Here is a 7,500-nt window from a genome sequence, read left to right as displayed (position 1 = left end):
GAAATAATAAAATACCTCAATTGTACCACAATATTCAGGTTCCAATGAATTAACTTCAGGTTGTGTAAAGATGTGCATGTAATACTAGACGATTATCGTATTTGTAATTCTGTAGTTCTAGTCGGGTTGAATCATAAATATGGCTCAAAGGAGTCTTCACATGTTATTACTTAACATACTGAAATTCACACGAAAATTGGAGGTGAGACCTGAATTTGGACAAGTTAATGGCTATGCGTGAGCATTGTGTTACTGCATCTTTTAAACAAAATTTATCATTATTACTACCCCCGAAGATATTCAGTCCAAATATAGAATATGTATACATATATATATATATATATATATATATATATATATATATATGTGTGTGTGTGTGTGTGTGTGTGTGTGTGTGTGTGTGTGTGTGTGTGTGTGTGTGTGTGTGTGTGTGTGTGTGTGTGTGTGTGTGTGTGTGTGTGTGTGTGTATCAACATCGATCCATTTCTGTATGTGGTATTCTATCTTAATCAAATTACTATAAGAAATAAGAGGTGAAACCAGTGGTCCCTACAAAAATTCTAGGCTCGGCCTATTCAGTGTTTCGCCTTCTGTTTTTCCTTTCTACTGTTCCCAAATCTCTTTCACCACATTCATGACTGTTTTAACATGACATTTTGCGTCAGAATAGAAACACTGGATTCCGCCCGATAAATACAATGTATCCAGTGCAATATATCATTAAAAACATAAGAATGAAGGAGACTACAAGAGACCATAAGGCCTACACTAGGTAGTTCCATGCCGATTACTAATTTTCATTCCCATCCATAAAGTTGTCTAGCTTTTTCTTGAAACAACCGATAGTTTCAGCGCTCACTACATGGTTACTAAGTCTATTCCATATGCTGGCCACTCTATTAGTAAACCAATTCTTACCTATTTCTTTCTTAAATGTAAATTTGTCTAATATAAATCCATCACTGTGAGTCCTGCCCTGTTGTCTTAATATGATGAGCTTGTTTACGTCACCTTTGTAAAAAAAAATTGGATCCACTTGAACACCTCTATTAGGTCACACCGCACTCCGTGTCTTTCCAAAGAGTGTAAATCAAGGTGCCTAAGCCTGTTCATGGTATATTGGTAATACAGCGTGATGTATGTGTTCAGTAAATTGATCATTGACTTGCAGTTATGTTGCTTATCAATGTAAAAATAGATTGTGATACAGTGTATTTCGCTGAAGCTCATTTTTCTAAATTGAGCAATTTACATGCAATTTATATAGATATAACGTTTTTCAGATTGTGGATATTTGATACCCGTCATTACTTCCATTCCGTAAGTATTACCGCAAAGAACATGCGTGTGCACATACTTATCATAATTATTGCAATTTGGAGAAAAAATATAAACTAATTACAGCTCATAAGCAATGTTTCACATTCTAGTTTCATGTTATCTACGAGGCTGCAAGAAGCTCAAAAATATAAAAAGACTGAAAGCATTTTTTTTCTTTTGAAAACCCTTTCATTGCATCATTTTATGTCTCACGCTATATCCATATCCAGATATCAACCATGCACGCAATATCAAATGAAAAATAACATACTTAAACACAAGAGTATATGCACACGTGTCATGAAAATAACGTTTAAAGTGAGCATTTTCCTATTGAAAAATTTAGCAAAACAAAACGGAATATCCTCAGAAGAAAACAGAACTAATATGAATTTTGTGTATTTTCTTGTCCTTTGAAAATACATGAAAATATCTAGAGGGTCATTCTGAGAGAAACCAAGCGACTAAACTCTGGTAAACCTTTTCACGTCCATAAACATGTCCATGACGACTATATCACCATTCAGTTTAATCCTCTTGAAAAACTTCTGCATCCTATTTGATATATCGTAATGCTTTATCTCATTATCTGTTATCTATTCGTTCGTTTATACATTTATACATATATGTTCATGGCATATTTACATTGCTATTTGTTTTTTTTTTATTTTTTGTTCGTTCATTCGTTCGTTCATTTGTTCATTCGTTTGTTCATTTTTTTTCATTTGTTCATTCGTTGTTCGTTCGTTCGTTCGTTCATTTGTTATTTTCATACGTTTTTTCATTCGTTCGTTCACTCGTTCGTTCATTTGTTCTTTTCTTCGTTCGTTCGTTCATTCATTCATTCATTCATTCATTCATTCATTCATTCATTCATTCATTCGTTTAATTCATACCCCACTCACCTCCACGTGACGCTCCAATGGGACTTGCTCCCACAGGGGAGTTGCCAAGAATGAGGCAATGACTAGGACTAATAGTATATTCAATCACTGTCTCTCCTAACTAACAATAACTTCATTCTCAAACTTACAACCACAAGCCATCCGACGATGGTGCGTGAAGCCCGTAGGCATAACTCACACGGCTGGCAGCGTAGGCCCAAGTTGTCGCCTTGGCAGCAGCCTCGACTGAGCAGCCCTATATACGATCCACTCTACTCATCTCGCATGGGAAAAGGGCTAGAAACGGTACCGTAGCTATAGCTTCCCCAAACCTAGTTAGGCTAGGGAGCCGCCCCCAGCATGGTCACCTATAATGAGGTGTAGATTATATTGATAGTAGGTAAAACAAAGAAGCAGCAGCAGCAGCAGCAACAGCAACAGCTACAGCAACAGCTACAGCAACAGCGGTAGCAGCGGCAGCAGCAGCAACAGCAACAGCAACAGCAACAGCAACAGCTACAGCAGCAGCAGCGGCAGCAGCGGCAGCAGCAGCAGCAGCAACAGCAGCAACAGCAACAGCAACAGCAACAGCAGCAACAACAGCAACAGCAGCAGCAGCAGCAGCAGCAGCAACAGCAACAGCAACAGCAACAGCAGCAGCAGCAGCAGCAGCAGCAGCAGCAGCAGCAGCAGCAGCAGCAGCAGCAACAGCAACAGCAGCAGCAGCAGCAGCAACAGCAACAGCAACAGCAGCAGCAGCAGCAACAGCAACAGCAACAGCAACAGCAGCAGCAACAGCAGCAGCAGCAGCAGCAGCAACAGCAACAGCAACAGCAACAGCAACAGCAGCAGAAACAGCAACAGCAGCAGCAACAACAAAAACAACCGCCTTTCCAAAATCTAAGTTCTCTTGTCGCACTCCCGCCCCACCCCGCAACACCCCCTTGGGAGCAAAGCAAAGAATCCCGCCCCCGAAATCAAGAAGGACAATAATCTCAACTGTTGGTGTTATTATCTACAGGTTTAAGCACCGCAGTCAACGACCACAACCCCGATCCCAAGGATATATGGCATTCACGAGTTTACCAATTCCTACTGACTCTTACTAATGTCAAGTAGACCCTGAACTGAACTAACCAAAAATTTTGGTCTTAAAACCTACCAACAATGACCCGATAACAAAGAAATGTCCTGTGAGAGTACATGACGACTTTGAAGAACAATGTAGAACTGGCTGTTATGTGTCTCTTGGGAATAACAGAACTTGAATCAAGAGCTCATTATGACAAGGTCGAGGTTCTAACATTCCTAACGGGCGCTCCAAATTAAATAACACCGCATAGAAAGTTAACACGATGTGGGAGGAGTTCACATCCCACTTCTACAATAGAACACGGAAGAAGAGGTAATGGGAAGAATAGTGAGACGATCAAAAATGATAAAAGTATGACAAAACAGTCCATAACAACAACATTCATTAATTTCGTTCATTCATTAGTTCATTCAGGGACCAAGGGTGGGTATCATGTTCTGTAAAGCAAACATCAAAGAATGTAGGTGGGTGGTTGAGTGTGTGTATAATTATGTGGCCGTGGGTGATTGAGAGGGTGAGCGGGTGGGTGGTTGAGAATGTATGTGTGGGTAGTTGAGAGTGTATGTGTGGGTAGTTGAGTGTATGTGCAGGTGGTTGAAAGTGTATGTGTGGGTGGTTGAGAGTGTATGTGTGGGTAGTTGAGTGTATGTGTGGGTGGTTAAAAGTGTATGTGTGGGTGGTTGAGAGTGTATGTGTGGGTGGTTGAGAGTGTATGTGTGGGTAGTTGAGAGTATGTGTGTGGGTGGTTGAGAATGTATGTGTGCGTAGTTGAGCGTATGTGTAGGTGGTTGAAAGTGTATGTGTGGGTAGTTGAGAGTGTATGTGTGGGTGGTTGAGAGTGTATGTGTGGGTGGTTGAGAGTGTATGTGTGGGTGGTTGAGAGTGTATGTGTGGGTGGTTGAGTGTATGTGTGGGTGGTTGAGAGTGTATGTGTGGGTAGTTGAGCGTATGTGTAGGTGGTTGAAAGTGTATGTGTGGGTGGGTGAGAGTGTATGTGTGGGTGGTTGAGAGTGTATGTGTGTAGTTGAGAGTGTATGTGTGTAGTTGAGAGCATATGTGTGGGTGGTTGAGAGTATGGAACTGGGTGGTTGAGAGTATAGGTGTGGGTGGTTGAGAGTATGTATGGGTGGGTAGTTGAGTGTGTGTGTGTGTGGGTTTGTGGCTGAGGATGTTGGTGGGTGGGCGGGTGTCTGAGTGTGTGAGTAGGTGGTTGAGAGTGTGGGTGGGTGGGCTGGTTTTTGAGAGTGTGGGTGGGTGGGTGGGTGTTTGAGAGTGTGGGTGGGTGGGCGGGTGGTTAAGAGTGTGGGTGGGTGAGTTTGGGTGGTTGAGAGTGTGAGTGAGTGGGCGTGTGATTGAGAGTGTGAATGGGTGGGCAAGTGCTTGAGTGTGCGTGTATGGTTGTGTGTACTATTCTAGTTGTGTACGTGTGTGATTATGGGTATGGTTTTGTTTGTGTACGTGTGTGGTCGTGGATATGGTTGTGTTATTGTTTGCTACCGCGGGAGTAAACTATGCTTCATATCTGGGTAATTGTACACCTCTGTATGATTTTCCTCATGTGTTTTCAGTATGCATATTCATGATCAAAATCTGCAAAACACGTTCGCGAGGTCGTTCACATGCTGCGTGAGATTGATCCGTTTTCACTTTCTTATGCACATCTTTGTGTGTACGTGTGTATACCTGTGTGTGTGCGCACACAGTCCACATGTGCACAAGGTCTTGCGTGGGTACCTTGCTCACCCATAAATCAAGTGCAAATTACAGAGCAACGTCTGCAGGCCTTAAGCCAAGAATTTAGATTTCTACGATAACGACGAAATGCATCATGTTATGACCTTGAACAAGACGCTCTTTGATGCATCTTTGAATTCGGAATTTATGTAAGTCTTTGGTATTCAACTGAAGAGTCCATGGGGACATTTTGTTATGTCGGCTTTTGTGTCCTTATTCTAAGTCCTAGCAAGTGTCACTCGATGCAAAAATATTATTTTTTGTCGTCCATTTATTAAGAATACTGCAGGAGCACTCCATCTAAACGTGTTTATACAAATCTGAATTTGTGTCGGCATATGTTATACATATAACTTTAACAAATTTCTAGGGTTGATGCAGTACTTTTCTCCTTAATTTTATTGTAAAGTGTCTAAAATCACGAATAAAATGACTGCTAAGATATACAAATATACAAAAGACGAAAAAAAAACAGTAGAGAAAAGGTAAAATAACTTAGCATATGCCACATCTATTCGAAGGGCCTCGTAACATTTCACATTTATGTTGAAACTTGCAAATACTACTAAACTTACTTTGATCAAGTCATTTTGTTCTTTGGCATCAAAATCACTCCTGAAGAGATTTTATTTTGAGAGTGAGGAGATGGAGAGCTTGGTTATAGTGACAATGAGAGATTGGTTTTTATTGTTTTATTTATTTGTTTGTCTACTTGTTTTTCTATTTAATTTATCCATATATCTATCTATCTATCGTATATAACGGAAGGGCCAATCGCTCCTAGTGCAGCCATCCTTCTAGAAGCCTAGAAACTAGTTTACTAAAGTTGTATGAACATTGACGTAGCAAAACGTAGTGTCACCAGTATAATTGTGTATAAGATATGCACATTACAGTCAAGTAAGTTATCTATAAATAGGAGAAAAAAGGTAAGAAATAGGGCAGAATCCTGTGAAAATGAGTCTACAGCAGCATATGATGACAGGTTTAAGCACCTTTGGAAAGACGTAGTGTGAAAGGTGATCTGATAAAGGTATTCAAATGAGCCAAGGGCTTGAACAAGGGTGATGTATGCAAGGTCATTGTTTAAAACAGCAGGGCAGGACTTGTAGTAATGAATTTAAATTGGACGAATTTAGGTTTAAGAAGGAAATACACAAGAACTGGTTTACCAACGGTGGTTAACGAATGGAATAATCTTAGTAACCATGTAGTAAGCGCTGAAACAATGGCTTGTCTTAAAAGATGATTAGGTAATTATGGACACAGATGACAGGTGATAAAGGACAGGGAACTACGTAGTTTAGGCCTTATGGTCTCTTGCACTCTCCTCCATTTCTGTGTGCTCATGTCCTCATGTTCATATATTAAACGATCGGAAAGAAAATCAGAAATAAATAGCTACTATAGTAGGGTGACTTTCAAACAAAAGATTGTCAGGTTCTTTAAATTTCTTTTGAAATATGTAACGCAACAATATAGGTCCAATCAAAAATCCCCAAGGTGAATGACCAACAGCAGGGAAGAATAGACAGACAGACAGACAGACAGACACAGACAGACAAACAGACACAGACATACAGACATACAGACACAGACACAGAAAGATAGACAGACACAGAAAGATAGACAGACACAGAAAGATAGACAGACACAGAAAGATAGACAGACACAGAAAGATAGACAGACACAGAAAGATAGACAGACACAGAAAGATAGACAGACACAGAAAGATAGACAGACACAGAAAGATAGACAGACACAGAAAGATAGACAGACACAGAAAGATAGACAGACACAGAAAGATAGACAGACACAGAAAGATATACAGAAACAGACAGACAGACAGAAACAGACAGACAGACAGACAGACAGATACAGGCAGAGACAGACAGACCCCCCTCAGTAGACAGTCTTTTGCGGACCTCATAATTATAATCAGAGAAGTTCGTGAGCAGAAAAAAGTTTCTGAAATCCTCTTGATGAGGACAGACTTGAAAACTTAAGCAGTAAATTAAGTAGTTAGAGAGCGGTTGCTCTTTTGTTGAGACAGGCTAAATGTAGATATACTTCCAGCTTATAGTGTAAAATTAAGTTGATATAAAGAGCAGTTAGCTCAGAACAGGACTCACCAAAGAGGTACCTTTTTTCTTCTTCTTCTTTTTCTTTTAACTACAGGTGTGTTCCAACCGGATTGTGTATTTTCTTGGTCTCGAAGCTAGAAATAACGATAAGTAATTTGGGTAAAAGATATAATCAATTGGAAAAAAAATGAGACGTCAGCCAATTTGATGATTGTTTGGACAATCCTTTCCAAATAGAAGCAATACTGCCGTCGCTACAAAACAAAACCTGTAAAATGAAAGAAATTTCTTTGTGATTTTTGTTAATTTGTTAGTATGAATAATTCAAGGAATAAGAATAAGCCAGCTTTTGACATTCATTTTTGCTGGAATAGTATTTCACTTG

The sequence above is a fragment of the Oratosquilla oratoria genome, chromosome 10 (assembly GCF_046742065.1).
Source record: "Oratosquilla oratoria isolate Oo_2021 chromosome 10, ASM4674206v1, whole genome shotgun sequence".
In the NCBI taxonomy this organism is placed as follows: Eukaryota; Metazoa; Arthropoda; class Malacostraca; order Stomatopoda; family Squillidae; genus Oratosquilla; species Oratosquilla oratoria.
This window is presented reverse-complemented; position numbering follows the sequence as displayed.